The 27,208-nt window shown below is 36.9% G+C and overlaps 1 protein-coding gene across 1 annotated transcript in view; it reads right to left on the reverse strand.

Annotated features, from left to right (window-relative positions):
* The window catches only part of lzts2a (leucine zipper, putative tumor suppressor 2a), a 60,886-nt gene extending 42,575 nt beyond the window's left edge, over positions 1-18,311 (reverse strand). The window contains exon 1 of the mRNA XM_082153640.1: positions 17,863-18,311. The gene's annotated coding sequence lies outside the window, so the exon portion shown is untranslated. The remainder of the gene's footprint in view (positions 1-17,862) is intronic.
* Between the last annotated feature and the right edge of the window lie 8,897 nt (positions 18,312-27,208).

A 27,208-nucleotide genomic window follows, 5' to 3' on the forward strand; every position in this document is an offset into this window, starting at 1 on the left:
GCGATAGCGAGAGATTGTATGGTAGTTCACGTTGACCAAAACACACAAGAAAAAGCGTTTTGAAAAAAAATAAATTCAGCAATCACAGACATTCGCATTCGGATGGGATTAGATTTCTCTGAGGACCGCCGAGTTTGACGAAAAACAGTAGGTAATTTGCTCTGGAATTTTTAAAGAGGTCGTGTGAGAAAAAGACAGACATGGCAGATTCGGACAGGATTAAAATCTCAAAGTACGTCTGTGAAACAGAAATTTCTCTAACGTCCCCCTGTGAAACTAGTCCCGTCCGAATAGGGCTTTAGAATGATTAACCATTTACAAATAGAGCTATTCAAAATATCATCTGGATGACATTTTCTTCATATCACAATATTTATCGCAGAAAAACAAAATATCGCAATGTAATTTTTTTCCAATATCATGCAGGCCTAACATATACTATAACAGTTCGCACATTCTCTGTATGCACTGAATACCTGGATGGCTTTCTACATTTTGCCAAAATGTGCATTATACAACAGAACATCCTGCACAAAAAACTGTATCCCATAACGCAATGTGCTCAACATGACCTTACATTGCCAAATGTGACATCTCATTCTTGACCCGTTAAAACTGTTTAAAATGGCAAATTATTGGACTAGTACTCCCACAAAAATGCACAGGAAACTCAACCCGCAATTGATTTCAACGTGCCATTGCTAACAACATGATAGCGTATTAAGTGTAATAAGCAAAAAATATACAGAAAACACAAATATTAGGTAAATAGTCCATTTTTAATTAGACTCAATGCTTTTTCAAAGTTGTAAATAAAACAAATATTATTGTAGTACACTTTTAGAGTCTTTCTTTCTACTTCAAAATTTCACATCTAATTCAATGTGTTACTTGCCATTTTGGGCAATTATGCAATGTACAAGTTTTTTTTAGGGAAAAGTAAGTCCTATACCAAATTGTTTTTCACAAAGTTAAACTCTTTGTATTTGAAGTGTTTAAACTCCATACTCTATATTCACAGTAATAGTAATAGTATTCATATTCTCTTTCTAGATCACCCTTGGTTTCCATTAGAGCACAATTCAAGATAAACTGAGAATCACATAAAATAGGCATCACGACTCTCCCACGATTTTGAATAGACTTAAAAAAATAATTAAAAAAATAAAACATTTAATTTACTAGAGGTTCTGACAAAATGTAAATTGCTGCATTTTTTTATAAAAAACAAAACAATTCACTGACTAACTCGTAAAGTCTTCACTTGTTACATTACCGGATGAATCAGTGTTTTTGAACGAATCTCTTGAATGATTCAATGACAAATTGCCACCTATTGGTGTAAAGATGTAATTGATATCTTTATATGAAGCATCAATTTACTTTCAAAAGGTGATTTACTCTATTTTGATCGCTACTGTAGACATCAGTTTAGACATCAACACAGATTTGAATGTTCCCTATGATCGTACTTGTTAAAGGTTTAGTAGTCATAATCGAATTGTTGTCATTTAGGAAAAAGATTGCGAGGGTGTTTGAACCGAGATGGCGATCTTTTTACGATTAATCGTGCAGCTCTGGTTTCCACTGAGATCACACCAGAGAGGACATTGAGAGCAAGCATTAGTCTTGACTTCTCATCTGGAGCAGAAAATGAGAAGTATTTGTCTGGGCACAAAGTGGAAGAACAGACAGGACAGGACTGCTGAATTTAACTGGGCTCTCGGTTGTTTGGGCTTTATACATGACTACAGTGGGTTTGTTATTCTAGCTTTGCCTTCCAAAACTGAACAATCATAGCCTTATATAATCAACTTTCACTTCAATGAATCTTCCAAGACTTCATAACCGCCCAACTGACTCAATTCACAGTGTTAATGGACATTTGATTGGAGTGACCACAATTTGGCAGCTTTCACAGCCAAGTGTCTTATAATTGGGCATTTTATTGGAAATGCAGTCTGTCAGACCTCTCGCTTAGTGACCTTAGTGTTCATTTGAATAACACATTCTAGATCCAAGTACCTCAAAGAGCCAAATAAGCATCACATACTCCTACCAGAAAGCGGAACCACACAGCAGCCAAAACTGAAACAAGATTACAGAACATTACAGAGATTTTATCCCACAACTTCAAAGGAGTGGGAGATAAAAGCTTTTTCAAATAACTGTAAAAGCAATATATAACGCGTAACCAAGTCTCTGTGGACAAACTGCTGAAAAATTACTTCCATTGGACCATGATGCAACACAATGTGCAGACAATGTAGAAACATGTCAAAACATTCAGTCCATAAACACAAAGACTGCATGTTATTAACACTCAACAGATTTGAGGTAAAAAAATAATCAAACAAAAACATGTATTAGCTTTCATTAAAATATATTAAATGTATTAACAAAAATGTGCTATGAATATTCAAAACAATGCATTCCTCTGAATATATTCTGAATTTTTTTTTTTAACTGTTAAAAAGTGAATTGGCCCCTGTAAAAGTCACTCCTGCACCCAACACGTTGAGTAGAAACAATAATTGATTGTTTGGTTACTATCTAATCTACCCAGACATTGCAGATAAATGTGGAGCTATCTTGGACTAAAGGCATTTCGTTTCACTTTTTCGTTTTGCTTGCGGTGTGAAGGGGCCTTATGTGCCATGTTTTTGAGAACCTTTTTTCTTCCACATAAAAGAGGCATCTACACTTCCAGTGCACAGTGGCACAGAGGGTGACAGTACGTTTACCAACATGAAACCAGATGTTAGGAAAGGCAGACAGATTAGATTAGATTAGATTCAACTTTATTGTCATTACACAAGTACAGGTACAAGGCAACGAAATGCAGTTTAGGTCTAACCAGAAGTGCAATAGCAGCAAGTGCAGGATATACAGTGGTTCCATAAGTGCAGAACATGGATATGTACTGAATAAATATAGAGTTGAATACTATTATAAACAAAAATTTACAGATAGATTTGTCCTATGAATATAATATACAGATAACTATTACTGTGAACAGAATTTACAGCTAGATATGTACTGAATATAATATACAGATGTATATACAGATGGCTAATATACAGATGGCTATTACTATAAACAGTATTTTTACAGATAGATATGTACTGAATATATATACAGATGGGTGTTACTATAAACAGAATGTGAGCATAATATACAGATGGCTATTACTATAAACAGAATTTTACAGATAGATATGTACTATGAATATATATATACAGATGGGTGTTACTATAAACAGAATGTGAGCATAATATACAGATGGCTATTACTATAAACAGAATTTTACAAATAGATATATGTATAGGTTAGGCTAAAATGAGCAGTATAACAATGGATTTAAAGTAGTGCAAATAAAGTTTGGACAGAAGCTATCCGAGTGAAAGTGCAGTGGAAGTAATTGCATATTACAGTTAAAGTACGGTATTGCAAATGTATATGTAAACAGTCGGTACTGTAAATAAACAGTCGGCAGTGCAAATTGAGCATATTCCAGTCAAGGTAGTAGTGCAAGATGCAGATGTAAACAGTTGTTTCTGTAATAACAGTCAGCAGTGCAAATGAACATTATAGTATTGCAAATAACAAAATGGAGGCAGGTGTGAGGAGGGAGAGGAGAGTCAATCAGTATATGAGGGGAGTGGGATCAATGAGGGTTAGAGTTTAATAAAGAGACAGCTCTGGGGAAAAAACTGTTCTTTAGTCTGCTGGTCCTGGTCCGGAGGCACCTGAAACGCCTGCCGGAGGGCAGGAGAGAAGACAGCAGAGGAATGCCGCTTCCAAAGGGCTCTTTCAGCGTCTGTTCCCAGCCCGGACTAGACTGTTTCCTGTGCTGAAGTGTCAGGATGAGCGCGCTCTCTCTCTCTCTCTCTCTCCGCTCCAGCCCCCAAGGGCAGAAAACAAACAAGGCCAATGAAGTCATCAGCCTGAGTGCCCTAAGGGAGGCCTACAGTTTCCCTGACAGAGCAGGGCAGCAGGAAAACATGCGTGTTTCTGCATGTGTGTTTTTAGAGAGTGAGCCACACAAGGGCCAAAGGTTAAAAAAGACTGCTCTATAGCATTAGAGGACCAGAGTCTGTGTGTCTCAACCACATGAATGTAGGAGCAGCACTGATGAAACTTCATAGATACAGCCTAGCTGAACGCAATCTCCCTCAGTGCATAATCTCTGTAACAGATGGGGAGCTGTGCGAGATCAAAGCTATGATGACATTGCTATGTTACTGCTGTCAAACAGGATTTGACATGTGTATAAACATGCAACAATGTGCAGCCATCCGAAATGGTCACAGACTCTAATGTAACGGCTTCTTGAGAAGATACAAGAATATGTATCTTGTTGTATTTATCTCTCTTACATATAAAAAGGGCAGCATATTACAACAGAAATGAAGCTAAAAAAATAAATTAAATAAAAATCACTCTTTTGAGCAAGTCTTTGTACTTACACCTAGGTAAATCCCTTCAGAAAGCTTTAAATGTGGTGAGAAAGGGAAGACCTGGAGAAATAGATTTGCCAAAGAGCATTTATTGCTATCTAATCCCTTTGGGACACTGGATCAGGATGTGCAAGGTTGCACGATAAGGATTTGTTAACTCAGACAAGATAGATGGATTACACATGTGTGTTTAGTGTCATTTATGGAAGGATGAGTTAGTGATAAAGAGCTTTTGTTTCATGCTATCATCCACATTCATAACACAAGGAAGCTTAATGTATTATGGAAGTGTTTGTATGTGTGTATGTGCCTCAGGCAACAACATTTGTTTGCATTTACATGTTTGCATTTGTTTGCATTTTTGGAGAAGTTTATTACCTGATGCACTTGGAGAGTTTTGTTTCAAGCCATAAAAGTGTGCAATTATACAATGTGTGAGTATTGTGAATGTCATCTCACATTAAATATCAAATCATATATATTTACTTATGTAGGATGAACTATGCAGAAAACAATATTTATATTTAATAAATATTTTCATTAAGTTATCAACATTATTTAACTTTTAATTAGACGTTTAAACCAAGCTTTTTTTGTATGTGGCATTTTCTCTTCAAAAAATTACCCAACAATATACAGTGCAGACACACCTACCAAAACATTTTCTTATTTAGTATTTACTGTGTCTTGTTTTCCAGTAAAAATTCTTTAAAAAAAGACCAATCAACTTGAAAACAATCTTGTTATTGCTAACTAAAGCTATTAAAACAGGTTTCATTTATTCAAATAGAGCTGGAATAAATTAAAATTAAATAAAACTTTAGATTAAAAACTTAAAAAATAGAAAAGTTGCTGTGGCAACTAACTGAAATAAAATAAGTTAATTAAAACAAAAAAAAACTAAAATAAAAAATAAAGCTAAATAATAAAAACATCAATAAATACTTTAATAGTATATAATTTATACTAAAATAACACTGAGTAGCAAAACATATATTAGGATCATGAGTTAATAAAAAATAAAGTTTATAAAAAAAAAGGTTTTCCTGTTTTAAACATAAGACTAGCAAAAGTTAATTTAATTAAATTATTAAATTGTATTTATCATTATGCCATGTTCTTAAAATATATTGTTCATTATTACATGCTGAATAAATTTTTGGATTCAATTTAAAACATTTTGTTATTTATTACTATTATCCTGTCAGGGTTATGTTTAGTTTGGTCTGTATTGTCAGTAGCTATGTTTCCATCACCCTGTTTTTATACGTATTTTGAAGTATTGCATCAAAAACGAGTGATGGAAATGCCAAATTTCGGGGGGGAAAATCCCTTAATTCACACAAAAAAAAATGTACACTCGCTTGAGATGGTTTTTGAAAAAGACGATGCGAATAATGGGAGATGGAAACGCATTTGTCGAATAAATTATGGCGTAGCGAACATTAAACCCACGTGACTAATCGGCTGTTTCCACAGATAATATTTTATTTACTGCTGGTTACTAATAAGTTACCAATAACACCGTCATCTGCTCGAACAACTTGGTGGAAACACACATAATTTACATTTGTTTTCTTTTTTTTTGCGAACTATGAAAAGATTCGCTTCACGTTTGGATGGAAACCCAGCTTCTGTCATAGTTCATTGTTAGAGCTGTTATACTGTTAGATGGTTTGCACTGTTTCTAGATTTAGTTTCCTTTGTCTGTGTTCATTAGTTACCATGGTTTTTGATTTCCCTCATGTGTCACACCTGTGTTTAATTAGTTATCTAATTTCTCGCCTAGTGTTTTCTCTTGAATATAGCCCTGAGGGGGCGTTTACATGACATGACACCAACTAAAATGGCCGTTCTTTTACACAACAACAGCGTTTTGGGGGCTTGAAAATAAACTGTTGAAAACTGCCTTCAAAGTGCAAGTTTTTAAATATGATACCGTTATTGTCTCTGTGTAAACTACAAAAACGTTAATTGTGAAAATGGTGACATCATGCGTATTATGTGTTTAGTTTATAGGCATGTAGCGTTTATTAACAAAGTGACATCGCCAACTACAGGCCTGGCAGCATAATACAGCGTTTTTAGTCGTTTTCGCGGATCCGTGTGAACGGGGATCGTTTTGACAACGTTGTCGTCTGTACGCAAAGATTTATTGCATTGTTGTCGTGTAAACATACCCTCAGTTTGTTTAGTTCTTTGTCATGTTGTTTATTCTGCCACATGTTTTTCCTGTGATCTAACATTTTTTTGTTTAAACTAAAAGTGCTGTAAATAGATCCCCTTCTCATTTTTACCTGACCTTCCGTGACATTATCCTTTAGAACAAAAACAAAAATCTGCATTATACATTCAAACAAAATAATGGTCAAATGTTTTGATTGTAAAAATGCTGAATGTCTTATTGGGAGTGAGTAGATGTAGTATTCTGTGTGTGCGTGAGCTCGAGTCCATATGGAGATCTGATGGGGTCTGACAGGACGCAATGCTTCAGTGAGACAGACCGGCCAGTCCCACAGCAGGACACTCTATAAATACCCCATCACTCCCTCTTCTCTCCTCTCTCATTTAGCTCATCAAACATGAAAAGAAGGCAGATGCATTAATAAACAGAGGATTGTGCAAATTAAGCATAAATAAACCTCAAAATCATTATTTAGATATTCTGTTCCAGACGGCCATGCATGAGGAGAGGCTCTGGAGGGAGTTACATAACTGACTCAAATCCCCAAAACAGAAGAAGCAGCTTCACCACTAAAAGAGTCAGGACAGCTTCAATCTAAAAGCTTCTAGTTTATATCTCGCAATTTTTACTTTTCTACTTGCAGTTATGAGTTTATGTCTCACAATTCTAACATCATAACCCTGTTTTTCACAGAATTATGATATAAACTTGCAATTGCGTGGAAAAAAAGTCAGAATTGTAAGATATAAACACAATTCTGAGAAAAAAAGTCCGATTTGTAAGATATAAACTCGCAATTACCTTTTTAATTTTTTTATTCTCTGGCGGAAACAGTCTTCCATAGCTCTGACAAATATACAACGTGATGTTTTGACTGATACATTCTTATTTACCACATAAATCATAAAGAATCAGAAATACACCTTACATAAGACTAAAATGTCAAGCAAATGAGCTGATCTCAGTACTGTGATATTGGGATCTATATTCTTTTTGTACTTGGGTTCAGTAGGCAAATGCTGAGTCACCAAATAAACCGAAGTCCTCTCAAATCAATACTGACACACAGCTTCAGTATTCTGCACTAATCTGGCAGCAATTCACAAAGTGTCCTGTAGTGGCTGGTAAACATCAAGCACATTCTCACTGGCTGCTCTCCCAGCTGTGCTGTCCTGGTTTTGTTTTCCTCTCCATGCTGCTGCCTCAATGACAAGAGATGTAATGCTCAATTAAACCTGACTCACTTTCTTACAATTCCCCACCGAGAGGCTCAGACAGGTTAAAGATCACACATTCAGGACAGACTCCCGCTTTAGGCATAGGACCTACATGAAGAGGAGGTCATACTCAAAGGTCAACCAATGTATCGTTTTGACTATCACTAGGTTCTGATAACAATTTTTCAATGAATGCTGATAATGGTTGAATGCAAAATACAAGTATCATCAAAAGCAGCTATTTAAAGTGATAATTCACCCAAAACATTTTAATTCTTCATTATTTACTGACCCTCACGTCGTTCCAAGCCTAGAAGACTTTTGTTTGTCTTTGAAACAAATGAAGATTTGTTTGAATGAAACCTAAGATTTCTGTCCCTCCATTGAAAGTTCATACCACTAAAATTTGGCACGTTGACAAGTTCATAAAGTCATTAAAAAAGAAATCCACATGAACCGAGTGGTGTAGTCCAAGCCTTCTGAACAGACACGATTGCTTTATATGATGAACGGATATCTTTGTGGGGTTTTGTTTATTAGGTGTCGCTACCAAAATGAGAAAAAGCCTTGCATTTATCTGCCCACTGTGATCATGACATTGATAAATTGTTGTAGTGCAAGAATAAAGTGTTAGCTGACTGTTGAGAAAATTAAATGTCTCAAAATATGTATGTATGCAATCCATATGTGCCTTCATGTTAAGGTAGACTCCTATTTCTTTCTACAAGGACCAGAGGAAATCCATCCTGCTCTATTAGTCCCACAAAAATGTTAATGGATGTGAAATAAACTACTCAGTCAGATTACTCAAATGGTCCTATACAGATAATAGCTTATGGCTTCATAAACTGACTTTAAAATATTTTTCTGTTTGAGCAGGACTTAGGTTGCACCCAGGCCACAAATCTTCCTGTGAGTGTGAGTGGTATGAACTTACACTACTGTTAAAATATTCGGGGTCAGTAGAAAGAGAGAAAAAAAGAAAGTAAAGTATCAAGGATGCAATAAATTGATGCTGTTGTTTTGAACGTTCTATTCAAAGAATCTTGAAAAAAAAGTGTATTACAGTTTCCACAAAAGATTAAGCAGCACAACATATATGTTTCTTTAGCAGCAAATCAGCATATTAGAATTATTTCTGAAAGATCATGTGACACTAAAGGAGGGAGAGCATTTTCACATTTGGCTCCAAAACTCTGGAATAGTCTTCCTGATACTGTTCGTTGCTCAGACTCGCTCTCCCAGTTTAAAACTAGATTAAAGTCGCATCTCTTCAGCCAGGCATCCATACAATCCGTCCTCTAGCTCATAAATGCCAGAGGAGAACTGGCCCCCGACTGAGCCTGGGTTCTCCCAAGGTTTTTTTTCTCCATTAGGTCACCTGATGGAGTTTTAGGACACCATTAGGTCACTTGATGGAGTTTTTCGGTTCCTTGCCACTGTTGCCTTTGGCTTGCTCAGTTGGGGATATTTTGGGGATATTAATCTAATTTTATCAATCAATAAATTCCTCTTGAAACAAACTTTGTTGTATTATTTTAATTTAATACTGTGAAGCTGCTTTGATACAATCTGTATTGTGAAAAGCGCTATACAAATAAACTTGACTTGACTTGACTTGACACTGAAGACTGGAGTGATGATGCTGAAAATTCCATCTTGCCATCACAGGAATAAATTACATTTTAAAATGTATGATAAATTACATAGAATAATTAAATGTGATATGACATTAAAAAAAGTTATTTTAAGTTGTAATAATATTTCACAATATTATGTTTTTTTTACTGTATTTTGATCAAATAAATGTAGCTTCGGTGCGCATAAGAGACTTTTTAAAAACGTTTTTAAAATATGAAACCCCACTATTTATCATTATTGGTCGATGAATTATATATTACTACTACTATATATGTTTCCATGTGGATTAGAGTACTAAACGTGAGACTGTTCGGCTCTAAAACAAATATACACACACACACATTACTGATTCCTCCATTAACAGAGCAGCAGCATCAGACCTGTCCCTAAAATTAAGTTAAGAAGACAGAGCGCCCAAACAGCATGAGGGAAAAAATATATATAATCAACCTTACCATGCATTTAAATCAAGAGTATTGAGTGGAAATCTGTCTGCCCCCATCACAGCTTTATATGACAGCTCATCTCAGCCATGAATGCTGTGATTCAGAAAGTCTCCTGGAAATGTCAGGGAAGTTTTTTGGACAAGGTGGTTGTAGTGACATAAATCAGAGTTATGGAGTGGGAGGAGAAGTTTAGTGTTTGCGTTGTTGAGGAGAGGGGTAATAAAATTACTGTGGGGCTTGAACTGAACCCCAGAGCTTACAGGCGGAGCTGCGAAAACATCAGGAGCCAAACAGACCATTCCTCATCTCCTGGCTCCAATGAAGGGGTATGAAGACACAGCCAGAGGGTGGACGCCACACCACAGAGAGAGGAAAAACAACTATTTATCTTCTTTTTCCAACTGTCTGCACTTATGGTAAAATGTGAATAGCGGCAACATTCATAGAGACAATTTATGGAACACCCCTACTTTCTTTTCATTTTGGAATGGGAAAACACGAGAGAGAGAGAGAGAGAGAGAGAGAGAGAGAGAGAGAGAGAGAGAGAGAGAGAGAGAGAGAGAGAGAGAGAGAGAGAGGGTGGATGAGAATCAGCTGATGGAGGGGGCTAAAGAGGGAACAGCACCACAGGCGATCTGGCAGAGTCATTCACTAAACTCCATCCACATGGAGCTCACAGTAACTCAACTTCCCACAATTACACTAAGTGCAAAATTTCCCACATGTGCGCACGCACACACACGCACACACACAGATCAATTCTTTATATGGCGATGCTGTAAAAGTTCATTTGATTTTATGGGCTATGAGGAACTTTACCTTTGGGAAATGGATCCTATGAACCACAAGGTCCTGAATTTGCTGCTTTTTAGCACTAAAGCTTCAGAGAAGTATGGAGAGTTGTGTATAGAGTGCTACAGGGATGACATCATTTTGTAGGCCAAATCGGAAATTATCATCACCCTGGTTCCTTCGACAAAAACCCAACAGGAATTTTACATTGGCTTTTGGATAATTGCAGAAAATAAGCTGCAATTTTATGAGTTTAAGACCGAGTTTATGATTCTTGCATGTTTTGTTCATCAAGATGTTCTTTACAATTTACACAACAATTCCAAAATTCTAACTCGTTTCTGGGTTTTGGGACTCATTATTTCAGTATTCTATTTGCAAAGGAAAGAACAAAAACATTACTGGTAGTGGGTATAATAGGCCTATGCTCTTTTACAGACTGACTAATATTGTGCGCTGGCAAGAATGTCACTCTGAACTAAAAGTTACTGTGTGAAAGTGAATTGTCCAATACCGATATCTAGAGAGCAATCACAGTGCTTACACTTTTTGGAGAAACATCATTGGACCTCACTGACTTTCAATATAAAAAAATACTGAGACATTAATGTTGATATGAAGGCGAGTAAATTCTGACCGAAATTTCATTTTTGCATTTAGCCGACCCGTATCTAAAGTGACTTACAATATAGAAACATAAGCAATTCATCAAAGAGCCAATAACAAGTTTATTAGAAAGCTAGATTAGGAAATGAGTTGAAGCAAAGGAGAAGAGGAGAGGATTTGTGTGTGTGTGTGTGTGTGTGTGTGTGTGTGTGTGTGTGTATTGGTTTAAGCTTGTGGCGTGGTTAATTGCTTGCAGTATACATTTAATAATGGTAAATGATACATAGTTCAAGAACATATTTTAATTTTATTTTAATTATTAAAAACTCTTTAACACAATATTTAGTAAAATGTTAAAAATAAAAATGGTTAATTATACCCTGAAAAAGGGCTAATGCTTCTGTTAAAATAAAGTGGGCATGACCAAAGCCATTATAAATGGGCAAATATTGGCATATTAATCAGCCTGGCTAATAAATCACTGCAAATTAGTTTAGTTATTAGTAGAGTAACGGTGGATATATAGCATGCATATATGGATTTATAAAGTGATGGCAATTACAAAGAATGATAAAGGCAAATGTAAATGTACAGATTCCAAAAACTATTTGTCGCTTAGAATCTCATATAAATTCACTTCAAATAATTGTGTACCAATATAGGACTTCCCAGATAAGTCTTTTACACAATGCATCAGTGTAACCCAATGGAATGTCAGAAAAAATGTGTGCTTAATTTAATGGGACCTCAGCATTCAGATCTGCTCGTTACTCTTAAACATTGCCATCCTTCCAAATGCTTGCTCCATCGGTCAACACATTCCAAGCTGAATCCTTGCCTGTTATGGATGCTTCTGGCTCAACATGTCCTGTCTGGATGAAGTGGTCATAATGGACAGCACTGAGACAGTATTGTGTCTGCTGGACCATCTCCTGACACTCTGACCTCATCTCATTACCTTCACGTACTTCACAGATACCTCTCAACATGGGATCAGCAGAGAAGAAAACGGCCATTGAGAGAGGTCAACAACATTGCTACAGTCACTCAGGGCTTTTGCAGATTAAGTGTCTCTATATCGCAGACGCTAATAAGTCTGTCTGTCCACCATGTGAGATGGGGGTGGTTAAGGACACAAAATGAGGGCTGTTGAAGTTGCATTGCTATGTGGACATAATCCCCTCACAAAACGGGGCAATCTAAGCCTACACGGCTCTTTGGAGATGCCTGAGACTGCCGTTATGGTTCAGCATGACTGGACTGAGCATAAGCCCACTGGTTTATGTAGCATGCTGTGTCAAAGACAGAGACACATTATTCCAAACTATCTGCAATTTATTAACCTGAGGTTCGGATGCATGGATCAATAACACAAGTGACAAATTCCACGAAAGATTGATTTCAGGATTATCTTACATAGCTGGTAAGAACCTTCAAAGAGGACATCAATATATGATTTCTTCATCTTCATCGTACTTGACAAAGTACAATACAATTTTCATTGATAAACATACTCTTAGAAAAACTGTTCTGTTAAAAGTCTGTGATAGTCTGTCGATTTGACTCTCTGTGGTCAGGGATACAAACATTTTGAAGTATAATCTGTAGTTTTCACGCAAGCCCTGAAGCTGTCAAAAGGTGTTTTGCATTATCCGGTGGACTTTTGCTGACAGGTAAACACAAATTTCTCGGTCCAGGTAACACGGAGAACGAGTAAACACTGTTAATTTTTCAAATACTACCAACATTCAATACAAAGCCAGTTAAAAATCATCTACATTACACTTTAAGATCTAAGGATACTCAAAAATATGACAATAAATTTCAGTGTAGGAATTAAAAACATGTTCATCATAGGGATATACTGAAAAGAAAAATGGCAACAAATGTTATTATTGTTGAATGCAAACTAAAATGTGAATCATTACGTTCATTTAGCCTTATCCCCTCCCTGTTGGATTGGTCTTTTGAGAGGTAGGTGTTGACCACACACACAAACACACACACACAAGAGAGGATTAGAGGGTCAGTCTGGATAAATGGTAAGGACATACTGGTTAAACAGCTTCTTTGCCTCCAAACACAAATCTCAGACTTTCTTCCTTGCAAAATCAAATTGCAAACTTGGCATTCCTCTACCCTATTCCGCTCTTGAACTAATGTTTACACACCTAATTACAGATCAGAGGTTAAAATGCAGGCAAGGTTAACCGTTGTAAAGCAGGAAACTCTGGCATGTCACACAGTTTGCTTGCTTGTAGTCAGTGGGAGTTGCACTGGACAAGCCAGCAGCACAGCAGAAAGAGGTGAGAGTCAGAGCGGCTTGTCTCCTATAATAACTCACATCACTATGGGACGCACTGTGCAGTGAAAACAGTCGTGAGCGGAGGACCCCTGCGTCGCATCAGCTTGGAGACTTAGATGGAGAGAAAGTGCTGCATGCTTTACATCTCTGGCAGGCCAAAGATCATAAATCAGGGGACGTACAAAAAGGACAGTGTTTTCATAATATTTCTTTCTCAGTGTGGGGGTGTACAGATTTGCAGAGCCCTTTGACGGGGCAGATTCCTGACTAATGGAAAGCAGGCTAAGCACAAGATGCTGCACTAGTTCAGTGAGCCCTTGGTGCACCATATATCGGTGGCAAAAATATTATTCTTTATAACATGGGATTCTTTATTTTATTTGTCCTGGTATTCACCTTATTTTTAACGTAAGAGTGGGTGCGTCCATTTGTAACTTGAATGTGCGAGGCTTCAGGTGTCAACCTCTTTAAGATATTTCAACTGTACATAAAATTGCAGTGCATCCCTATTTCTCTCATCATACAAATGGCCAAAGTACGCTATACTGGACACATCAATGGGAATCACGTCTTGCTGCTCCACAGACCTCCACGGGTAATGAAGGGTCATCTTTGTGGGAAGAGCTAACAGACTGTCACTATCATTATGCTAACTTCACTCTCTGAGGTCAGTAGTAGTGAAGCTTGGGTACTTTGCTTGTCCTCAACATCACAGCGGCCAGCACTACACTGACATCTTGACTGTGGATTTAGCAGAATAATGGCTCCTCACAGCTCTCATTATCACAACCCATTCAATCACTGCATTTGATTAATTTATTCTGTGTAAACAAATCTGTATATGAACAGCGTTTCTGCCTAAATTAAAATATGTCAGTGCTCTGTGATGGATTGAAAATGAGGAATCCAATCAACAGCCACAGAGAGGCCTATTGACCATAGAAATGCAGATAATACTGTTTCTATTTGTAAAGAAACTTTATCCATGTGACGTATTAGTAGAAATAGAAAGACAACACCAAGAAAACAGAGCTGCACACATTGATTTACTCTCAGGAATATTAATGGTTGGCTCCACCCCCAGCATGATACAGATCAACTGCTTCCATAATCCATACACACACACACACACACACAAACACAAACACACACACACACACACACACACACACACACACACACACACACACACACACACACACACACACACACACACACACACACACACACACACACACACACACACACAAACACACAAACACACAAACACACAAACACACACACACACACACACACACACACACACACACACACACACACACACACACAGAGACCCATAAATAGACACATACACTTATGCATATCTCAGCAAATGAGCCTGCAAGCGGGCAGCCTTAAGAACACTTGATCTACTCTCAGGACTCCAATCACGTAAAAATACAATTCTTCATTGAAAACATAGACAGCAAAGTCTTGGTGAATTTAATAAATGGCTATGAAAGAGCAACTAAATCAAAGATTTATGGTATTCTCTGAGCCAGCGCTGAATTTTTCCCACATTGAACATATCAGAGATAACCTCATAAATTTGGTGCTGCTAGCATGTTGGAGAATCGATGTGCACTTCCAATCAAGACAAACACGGCAGGCAAGGTTATAGAGCGATGCCTGCCAAAAGCCATCCAACGTCCTATGAAATTACAAACTCTATCTCCATTGATAAGGTATGATGCCAAATTCATTAAAACAGGTGCTTTGTTCATTTTATATCTCTATATTTGTCAAATTAAACACCATACTGGGAGTTAAAATGAAAACTGATTCAGTGAGGCTGTCAATGCAGTTGGTTCACAGTTCTATGATCTACATGTAATATCATTTGATCTAGTGATCAGTGATTCCCACACACTGTCAGCAACAGCTGGGCATTCATGCTGTAAGCCTTCCAGCACATTGACTTGCCTCTCTTCACACTATAAACACTCTGACAGCTCCTGTGAGTGATTCCACTCCGCTTGACTCATAAAAGCAAGTCTGTTGATATTAAACTGCCTGCACTTGTGAAATTATAAAACTTCGTGCAATACAACTACAGAAATGTACAGCATGCAAAACTGTTTTCTCTTGGGAAGAAAACTGTTTTGGCAGAGAGATTTGGGAAATTTCAAATACTGACAATTTATACTTTACATTACATCTTTATCTGTGGAAAGGGTTTGTATTATTCAAAAATAACTTTTAAATTGACCCCTGTAGCTAACTTCAAGGCCTAAAATTAAATACAGCTGCCAGGATAGTTTGTTATGTGAAATATTTAGGATGGAACTGGGTGGGTGAAATGGTTATGAAATATAACTTATTCACCCACCCACTTCTATCCTAAATATTTCCAGTGGGATGCCAGAAAGCAGCTGGGTATGGTACGGACCATGTGAAGTACCAGGATTCAGAGCTTCAGTATGTAGGCATTGCCAATGGAGCAGATAAGACCCTCCAAATCACAAAGATGGCTACGAGCAACTGTGCATGAATGCAGCATATCCTTTTTCACATAGACTTTATGTTAAAGCCCTCAAAAATAAAGATAAACTGGCTAAATATGTTTCACAATAAGACTGAAAGTCCAGAGAGAGGCTTTGTTGACAGTGTGAAGAATGTCTTTATTACAGCAGAATCGTATCTAGTCTAATATTTGATCTTCTAAAGATGGGTGGTGGTGGCACAGGTATAGGTTCCTAGAGTCTTACATTAAGGGACTTTGTGTTTTCAGTTAATACAATCTCAGACAATGTCTGTATTATATGTTGAGAAGAAACAGAACTCGTTTGCTGAGTGTGTTGAGCACGACAGGTAAGTTGGTCAGAGATAAGACTGATTATTTTAAAGAACTGGAGGAAAAATATGACTGATGTTCTTGTAGTGTGTTTAGGCACTTCAGTGTTTTGGATCGTTACATTAAAATGATTGGGTATTTTATGTCTTTGTCTTCAGTTTTAAGTTGTTCCAATGATTTGCAAAATAGAATGTTTTACTGATTTACAATTTGACTCAGAATAAAAACATTGCTTTACAATTAACACAACATGTACCATAACTCTTGTCATACAGCGCAGAACATAAAACAAAGGCTGTTTTAAACAACAACAGCTGGCTGTGAGAAGCTGCTACTATCTAACATACTGAAGTAATAGTAAGTGGTTGAATGTCACAACACTTTCTAGAATATCACTGAAAATCCAAAACAAAAAAAATTGAATTGAGAATAATTGGAAAATATTACGAAGATCCTTAACACCGGCAAAACCTTTGAAAGCAAACTGTTATGTGAAAAACACACACTGAATTCATTCTCATATAACATTAAGGGTAATTAACTAGGTAAAAGTATCATAGAGTAGCCTACACTATAGTCAAAGGTGAGATCTGAACCTAACTACAGGGATTGTGTTAAATACAAAACTCAGAGCTATTCAGACTATTCAGACAATGTGTCTCCAGGAGGGACGCTCCATATGCTGTAATTAAAAAAAACACACTGGGATGCCATAATTACTTTTGCAGGGATACAGTACATTGGTGTATGTCTGAATTTAACATAATTATGACCTTTATGAAGCATTCAGTCACTTCACTCTCACAGCAAAAACAACATGCATAAGCACAAATGAAGATGAACTGTGATGAACTTTATATTTTAGAAATCAGTAAGAGGGCAAATCTACAAATGCTGCACTTTGCAGAAAACTGAAAAGGTCAATAATGAAGTTTAACTTTTAATCTTACTTAATTTTTAGTGAGATGTTATAGCATCAGTTGTTACAATTAAAATATTATTAAAAACTGTGTATCTCATAAATAGGTATAGGCTAAGTATGTTTTTAAATCTGCAATAAGAACAAGCAACAAAAATAGTAGTTTAAATTAATAGGTGATATCTAAACAACAGTTTCCCATAGAATGTCAATGCCATTTCTTTACAGAAACGTTAGCCTAGCCTACTAATGAATAGGCTAAGTAGCCTACTAATATCTATTGAATTGTTAAGTAAAAAAAAAACACGGTCGTCAGTAGTAACTAAAAGTACTAGCCTACAGTGAGATACAAATATAGTATGGTTAGTTAAGCAATGCATGTTAAAACAAAACTTACAAAATAGACAAAGCATAACGCTGTGAGCTCAAACTTTTTAAAGCAGATTTAAGTCACTCACCGTTGACTAACGTTACGTGAAGAGCGCTTGAGCAATACCGTCCATAAAGAAGCTTCTGAAGAAACAACGTCCTGCTATTTTCAATGCCTCCAAAGGCTGGTGAAGTTCACGCAGATCTGAGCCGCCGTTTCTCTTCTCTAAAGTAGGACAAACTCCCGTAGCTGAAGGTTAATACACGGAGCCACTGCATATCTCAGCGTCCATCCTGCTGGAAGTGACTGCTGCAAACTGCCTTGAATCCCGCTGCTCCCTTTCCCTGTCCCTGCCCCCCTCGCTCCGAGTCCGCACTGGCCCGCCGCTGGCAGAAGCGCGAGAGTGCCTCACATTCGGTCCCGACCGCTGATCTGGAGCGACAAGCTGTAAGGCTATGGGAGAGTGGCCACGTGCGGGGGGCTCGCGACTAACGACACGTTCAAGTTCACGAAGCAACTTGAGCTGTCTTGTAATTTATGGTGAATGTCAAACCAACCGTAAACAGGCACTGCTGAGTGCTGAATGGATACATTTAATACTGACGCTAAAATGTGTCGAGTCGACTACAATCATTTCGTAGGCTATATAAAAAATGTGTCATCATGATCAACTGAAAATGCAGAGGGAACCCCCACGCCCCACTTTGTCAGAAAACTGTAATATTTTGGCATGGTAAAATTAAGTTCACATAAGGCAAGTTGTAAGTCAAATATGTACAGTCCAATCACAATATTTGTTTACCAAAACAATTGTTTGATATTTTCGTTATCCACATGTGCAGCTTCATAAATAGTTTTAGGTTTCATAATCGTTTTACTGTGTAAATTTGCTGAAAAATAAAGGTTACTGTAGGCTATACACTGTAAAAAAATATTTTCATGATTTATCGCATGTTTTTCTTCTGTCAAATAAACTTAAAATTTGAAGGCAACCATGTTACTTTTTTTAAGTTAAACCAACAATGTTTTTACAGTGAGGTTCCACCGTGACAACATACCCCATATAGTATGTGACAGCATATCGCAATAATAATAAGTGAAGTTCACAACGTAATTTCGGGAGGAGTAAACCCATCTAATCGTTCAATTAACTGCTGGAGCATATAAGCAGGCGCTCACCTTGCTCTGGCATCAGCTGTTTTGGCATCCCTCCACCTCCAATATAATTCAGGAATCTTGCTACCATACTCATCATCCAAGCATTAGTAGTCCCACTTGGGGGTATATCTAAACTCGAGTTGAAGCTGCCTCCTCGAGCCCCTCCACTGCGGACAGCAAGCCAAACACGCTTAACCTTATAGCTTAAAGATTATACGGGCAAAGGAACTCGTGAACTGTTTAATATCTTTTTCTTTTTTCTTTTTTTTTTAATCAAGAATTTTGCCCATGTGTCTTGATTTTCAGAAACATACACCCAGTAAAATATTTACTGGACTACAAAGTGTGACAATCATATTCCATAGTCATTTCTGAAACAGTCCTTGGCCAGGAAGGGTCTTTGAAATATGATTCATTATTGTTTGAGGTAAAGGACTAAATAAGCACAGAGGGTGAGACACAAAGAGCAAAGGAGTGGTATTTGTTATATCATCAAGGTACACATTTCTTGTCTAGTGACTCTGCTCAGGGCAAAACATTGATCTTTCAACAAAATGTTATATCTGACAGAACATCATCAAAGAAAGACTTTGATCAGCACGCACATCACAACTATTCCATTAATCACGAATAGACTTTATATATAGATATGTTGTAAATATATACAGTATAGTAAATGAAAGCCTGTGGGGGGCTCATCAGGGTTCTCAGCAGGACAACAAAAGTGTCCCCATCATTCATTGTTTATAACCTGACTTCAAAGCCAGTAACATTGCTAAAGAAACCATGACTGATGGCAGTAATCATAAACAAAACCAAAATTGAAAGAGGCATCAAATGGCATGTGAATAAGCTTGATGTTAAAAGATTATTTCAGCAACAACACTGTTACTGTAGATCAACTTTTTTGTACTATATCCCTATTATATAGATCATAAATTGCACATCAGTATACACAGAATTCCACAAAAATATTCAAAGGTTCTAGAAAATATGTCATACATAAATCAAGTTCATATTCATTTTGACTATAGCCAACACTTTATTATGTGAGTTGTCAAGACTCTAATTTTTCACAGTCACTACAGATGTTTTCTTTGTTGTCCGCATAATTCCATCTGATCATATTGTTAAGTGGTGTAATGATGCACTGTGAAGGGAGCGTGAGAGTAGATGAGTCCAATGAACGTTTATCTCTGACGGCCCCTCGTGCATTTCAATGCATGTTTCAATGCTTCTGTGGATACTCATATGCATTTATTTAAAAGCATATACATTTAATGCACTATAAATCATGATTGACTCTTATAACTGACTCAAATATGAAAAAAGTTATTTACCATTTGCAGTTTAATAAAATGCAACTGCAGTCCTGGTTTTGAGCCATGGGTCGCCATAAAACAAAAATAAAGGCTCTTAGTTCATATGAGTTCATTAAACTAAAATGTCATGGGGCTCAATTAGACATTCAGTTTCAGAGCAACATAGCAAGCCTGAAGGGATACATTTGCATAATTCAAAACCTGTTAAATCAGCGGAGCGCACTGCAGCATAAACATTCTCACATGTACTGTACACTCTTGTACTGTACGACCTCTCACACAAAGCTCATCTCTTTGTCCACAAGCTTCCCCATAACTGTGTAGAGTAGACAAAGACAAAACTAGGCCAATAACAGTCTATTTCCCCCTCGGCTTGTTTGAAGCTCTGTTAATTGTTGTGTTGTCCTTTTATTATTTAAGACTTGCTTGCTAAAAATGAGTAACAAAGTCAGTTATTTCACACATTAAAAATTTCAGAATAATTTAAATAAGCTATGTTTAAATAAGCACCCTTTTTTTTTACCAGAAAGTGAATTAATAATAACAGAAGCTGTTTTTAACCTGCTCTTACGCTTGGGAAAATCGCATTGGATCTGGGCTGTTGAAAGAGAATGACCATCACTGTGAATTATTATTATTCAGACACTCCAGAAGTGTCACACATTATACAGCAGCAAAGTACTTTGAGATAACTGTCCACTGTAGTCTCCATATTGAAGATTATTTAAATCAGTTTCAAGCCTTTCAATATGTATGTTACAGACAATAACATGGCAGACGTAACACTGACATAAAGGACAAACCTTACTCCTAACATATTGTGTGAGGCATTAATAGTCAGTGAAAAAAAAAAATGTTTGTCTAATTTTCCATCCCAGAAACTTTGAGAAACTCTTCTGCAATTCATCTTTAGTCTTAGAAAGTAAAAAAAAAAAAAAAAAAAAAAAGTGTACATGTAAATTGTGGACCCTTTCAAATAGAAACCGACAGCAGAGGGCATCTCATTTCTCCAGCCAATTTCTCAATCATTACAATATTGAAGACAAAGATGGATAGAGAGAAAGAGGGAGAGCAAGAAATAATGAGCTGTTTACCTTAATTCCTGGCTTCATTTGAACTTTTCAAAGTCTCTCAGGTTCAGAGTTTGTAATCAGTCAAAGTCAAAAAAAAATATTTTAATAAAACAAAACAGAATACTAAAAACTAGTATTGATAGGATGGCAAATTAAATTTTAAAGGACAAAACAATTTCCATATCTTGATCAAATTCTGGTGAATATTCATCGGACCGATTGGCTATGGTTAATAATACAATATTTGGTCCAGTGTTTAGCCCATGTGTTTATCACATGCTGGGATGTTATTATGTTCATGTAAAATAATGTATCATTTACTTCTTGTAAGTTGCTCATGATACATGGATGGATGATTATGTGGATAACAATTAAAAACACACTTTTTTTGGACACATTTGTTTATCACTTTTTAAGCCAGTCATTTTCTCAGAAACATCACTCAACCCTTAAATGAAAGAGCAGAAACAAAAAAACAAAAATGTAAACAAAGTGGCCAGCATAATCAATGGCATGCAATAATGTGAATATATTGTAATCAGATCTGATTGATAAAGACAGGATCTTTAGTCATTTTGTTGGAGAGAGCTTACAGAAATCCCTTAGGGTTTCTGAGGATGAAAAGCATTGCCACATTTTATAATGCCTGCCATATTTTCTGATCAATTGCCCATTTCACAAATGCTCCAATAATGAACCAGAACAAAAAACGCCATCATGACTTTCGTCAAACAAGTACCAGGAATAAACAGAATCATGCTTGTTCTAATTTATAATTTATTACAGATTTTCCAGATGGAAAATCTCAGTAATGTTTTGCAGATTGAGGTACATAAGAGACACTAAGTCAAAGATTTAATCATGGAGAATAAAGCTAAATTAATCTATACGTGAGAAGAGTGCAAGCACCAAGGGTACTGGGAAGCATACCGTACAATATCCGAGCAGGATCATAATTACTCTATCAAGCGACTTCAAAGAAAATCCAAACATAATGAGTGCAGAATAACACTAGAGTCTGAGCCGGACTTTAATTACTTCAGCTCCTCTGGAAAACTCTTTCCAATAGCCTACATTCTTGCCATTCCTGTGATTGTACATGGCCACAAAATAGGATTATACATTTATTTAAATGGATGTTTTCCCAGTAGGGTTTGCTTCAGTCGGGCACTGCAGAGCAACTTGACAGTGAGCAGTTTTAGTCAAAGTAGACTAGTTCAGAGTCGCTCATTGTGAAGCAAAGCCATTGTGTGGCTAAATTAAGCACCCTTTCAATTCAAAGAACCAGTCTGTAACCCTCACCCAAGCCCCAGCTGACCCACTGAGTAGCACCACAAAAGTGTCTTTGCTTACAGGGGAGCTTTGTGCGTATAGTTAAGAGTATCTGGCCCTTTTCATGGTATGGTGAACTACTTGATTATGCCATTGCAACCAACCAAAGAGGAACAAGTGGAGCCTCAGATCAGCAGTGAGAGAATTTCAGACACTAAGGCTCCGTTTACACTTTGTTTCAGTTCTTTGCAGAGTTGTGGAAGAGGAATGAGTGCAGTGTTAAGCAGCTGAATCCTGCATTGTTTGGGTGCCAAAGCTGTATGCACACAGTGTTCTGTTGCTGTCAATGGTGTGCACCACAGCATCCTGGATCTGTGTGTTTGTGCAGGATGTGGCATAGTGGATCTACATGGGCATTTTTTTTTATGTGAGGAAACATTTGTGTGAGCACATGTGTGTGCTGCGTATGTGTCACCATTACATAAGTGCTCACTGCTGTCCTGAGGGTGGTGAAAACCAAGCGCTGCAGCTCACTGGATGAAACACAGAATCTTCTGACTTTTTCTCCACTGATTTTAAGGGAAAATCTGCAAGTACTGATTTAAAGACGGTAAAAATTTTGCAAGGTTGAGCAAGGATGTGTGTCCCCACAGATAATTGAAATCCCAAGTGCAAAACATCCTAAACTGCTATAATTATACTTTTTTTCACATAAATTTTCTCTGTGGGATTGGACCATTACAATTTCTTCATCATCAGCTTCTGTTATATCAGATTATCTCAAAACTGAACGCTTAGCTAAATTATCTTCAATTCTTAAAACACCTCAAAGCTGTTGAGGAAATACCTGAGGACTTCTACTGTTAGTGGCAAAACGCTTTCATTGTCTTTCTTAAGATGCTAATAGAAAGGATTCTCAGTAAAATCTGCAGAGAATTTGGAGGACATATAATGAAGAAGCATATAAAGAGGAGATAAAGATATGGCGCAGTGGGAAGGCTAGTTTATGTTCCTCTACAGTGAAGGTGATAGGATCTAAATTGAGGAAGTGGGGCACAAAGAGTCATCTCTGTGATGTTATTGAAATCCATGGGGCAGACAGAGATAAAACTGAACTTTATCAAAGAATGAGGCACAATCTATATCTGCATCTCACATAACACTGCCACTACACAAAACACACACACACACACTTTTCCTGCTTGTGTTGTTCTTAGAGCAGGTGTCAGCATTAGCCATGATAACATTGAGCTAACACCCTCCAAACAAATGCAAGGACATACAGGCATCAACAGCCGTTAACTGGGTGTAAACACACACTTTCTACTGTTTGCGTGACTATGGTGACATTTTGAACTCGCCAGAGGGAAAACTCAAGCCATTTCAAACGTTGTTATCATCATTTCTTTTCTGTAGATGGATTTAGAATGGTATACAGTGCGGGCTGTAGAGAAATAGGTGATGGGTGAGTGTTTATTGCCATAATATTACACCTTTACAATACAATACAATACAATATTATTATTATAGTACATAAAGAGGTGTTAACACTTCATATTAGAGCGTTTACATTAGTCTTACTGAGGCCCAGATGGAACCTACAGACTTTCTTTGCATGTTATAAGCTGATTTTAAGGTGTAATCTATTAAATTCTACAGTTATGCTGAAAAATTGAAATATTGATACATGAAAGAGTATGTGTAGGAAATCAGTTACCAAAGACATCAATCATAGTTTAGTGGTCATTGTGTAAGGGATAAGGTAATGTAAGTTAGTCAGTCATAATGGCAAAATATCCCTACTCATCAAATAAATAAAAATATGTGAACATAAAATATTATCAGTAATAATAATGTACAAAACAATCGGCCAAACAACAATATATATACTTGGAATGTTCTCACCTTTTACTTGAAAATTATGACTGGAATGAGCTTGTGAAGTGTCATTTGACAATTTTATAAAGAGACTTTATTTTTTGTTTTCCATCAGCTTTTCTAAGGCAAATCTGAGAATTCTGTATTAATGACATTTGTTTGTTGCCATATTTGGCATAAGAAGTCACTAGGCGCTCCCCAAATCGCATACTTATGCACTATACTATGCCGAGTGTAAATAGTGCAAGTAATGTGTTCACACTAAAGATTCCAAAAAGAACAAGTGCACTTAAAATACCATGATGCACTTAATTAACCAAATAAACGAAGTGTGGAATGTTGAACACTTCATGCAATCAACTGTCGCAGCTTTAATTTACAGCTTTGACTTGGACGACGATATGAGTCGAAATGAAATCTCTCTCTTTCACAAACAAATAAAAAGGATACGAGGTATTTGAATCTACAGCTAGAACTTTCTGTTTGCAGAAAAGAAGATGACTGAAATGAACCAGCACATTAAACAGGTTAATGGGGGGAAGAATCCAGTGGATTTTTCCTCTCCTCCTCAATTGGCAGCATTACAGAAAGCTTTGCTTAAATAACATGGGTGGATTCATCAATAAGTGATGTAACACTTGGACTAAAGGGGGTTAAGCAGTTGACCTCTTCCGTGAAACGCAGGTCTGTAGTGTGCCAGTGGCTGAACACGGCCTAAACTCAACAGGGGAAAGAATGATAGCTGGATCCTGAGCTGCCACAGCAGCTGTGGAAATGTTATGCTTGGCTGAGACAAGCACCAACAGCCAAAAGTTCCCATGGATGGTGCATTGATGTCTGCTCAAACACTGGCTTTGTTCACCAAAATGGGCTTTTTTGCCCACGTTAACTTTAAGCTAAAGGAGTGATGGGTATATTTTCACACATTTATTCATCTTTTGGTTTATTTTTGTGTAGGCAATTGGAAACATTAGAGTTTTTTAACACCACCAACCTATTGAGACTTTCTATCTGGTAGGAACTTTGAATTGCTTTGAACTGCTTTTGTTTTTAAAGCAAATTATATTTGCTTGGCTTCACAAAGTAGGTGATTTAAGGGTTTACTATCCTCTTGGAAACATTTGGTTTAGTTTAATCTAGGTAAAACCTGACTCACGTACACGCACACAGTGTATAATGCTCAGTGGTGTTTTGGTGAGTGACCTGTAAAGCACTGTCATTATCTGGAGTGATATAAAGCTAAATCAAGCTAAATGGGCCACATTCTCTAGTGCCAACAATCACTGAGAAACGATTCAGGGTTTGTGTATCCACTATAGGGGGATATGAGAATAGCATTTTGCTGCTGTGTTAACAAAATATTTGGACTGGTGACACTTAAACAATATAACACAAGTTGTGCGGCAGCTGCCAATTATCACCAGGTCTGTCGTTGTTCTGAAGCCACAAGGTCACCGCTAAACAATCATAGCAGTGTTTGTATTTTTTAAAAAATAACACAGTTGTGAATGTGGCATTGCTTTTATACAATAACAAGAAGTTAACTTTGAGTAATTTACATTTTAGAAAAAATATAGCTTTGTGTTACTTTGTTTTGCTCTGCCAACAAAAAATAATACTAAACTAAGCCACAATAGAACCGACGGTTGTATATGAATCAGCATTTTGAATGATTTAGTTAAATAAATGATTCAGTGACTCAATCGTAAAGTCCCTTAGTTTGTTCCAGAATGAATCAGCATTTTAGAATGAATCAGTTGAGTGTAGTGACAGTCAGGCTGTGTTTAACTCCACTTTTAGACATAACACTCACAAACTTCCCTAGTAGTTCCCCTCAGGTGAATCCCCATGCAATTTCGAAGTTATTTGGAAAGACCCCTGAACCCTCGATTTTGACCAAACGCTTCAGGCAGATCCACAGACCGCAATGCAACATGACTGTGACATCACAGCAGATTGCGCTTAATTTACCCACATCCTACTGTACACAACTGTAGTGTATGATATTATGTATTATTTTCCCATTTAACTGCATTTAATACGTGTAGCTACCTTAAGCTGACTGCTTTTTTACACTGTTATAGTTTATGTGTTATTTTCGTTTGTGTATTTTTATATATTTTATATTTAAAATAAATATATTAATATTTAATAAATGTTTATATTCAGTTTTTTAACACCCCGAGCGTACATACAGGCCTATAGAATGTTGCGTAAACAAATGTATAAGGAAAAAACGATACAATTTTATTCAGCTCCATATCAGATTCCAAGTGATCAAGGGCTTAGAGCCAGTTCACACAAAACGTGTTTTTTGCTGTTAATAACGCAAGACACATGTCAGTGGAACGAACAAAAGTGCAAGGTCTAGAGATGCGTTTTTTAAAAGTTGAACTTATTTTAATGTGAGCGCCACGCTTTAAGCATTCCAAGTAATGCACGAGACGCTGCAAAAGACGCAGGCACAGCGGGTAAAGACGTCCATCTAGCATGTGTTTACAAATAATGGAAAATTAGTGGAATGGAAAAAAGCGACACAACAACGATGGAGGACTCGGCATGTGGCTGTCAAAAAGAAAAATGTTTTTGTGTTGCAACGGTAGTGTGTTATATTGTATATTAAACTGTTTTTTAAAAAATGCTGCCTCTCGTGTTCTCACTCATTCCCCCTTACAGCACGTGTAAGTTACGATTCTCTGTCAACCAATCAACGTTCTGCAGTGAGTCTAGC

This window comes from Leuciscus leuciscus (genome assembly GCF_965113295.1).
Source record: "Leuciscus leuciscus genome assembly, chromosome: 22".
In the NCBI taxonomy this organism is placed as follows: Eukaryota; Metazoa; Chordata; class Actinopteri; order Cypriniformes; family Leuciscidae; genus Leuciscus; species Leuciscus leuciscus.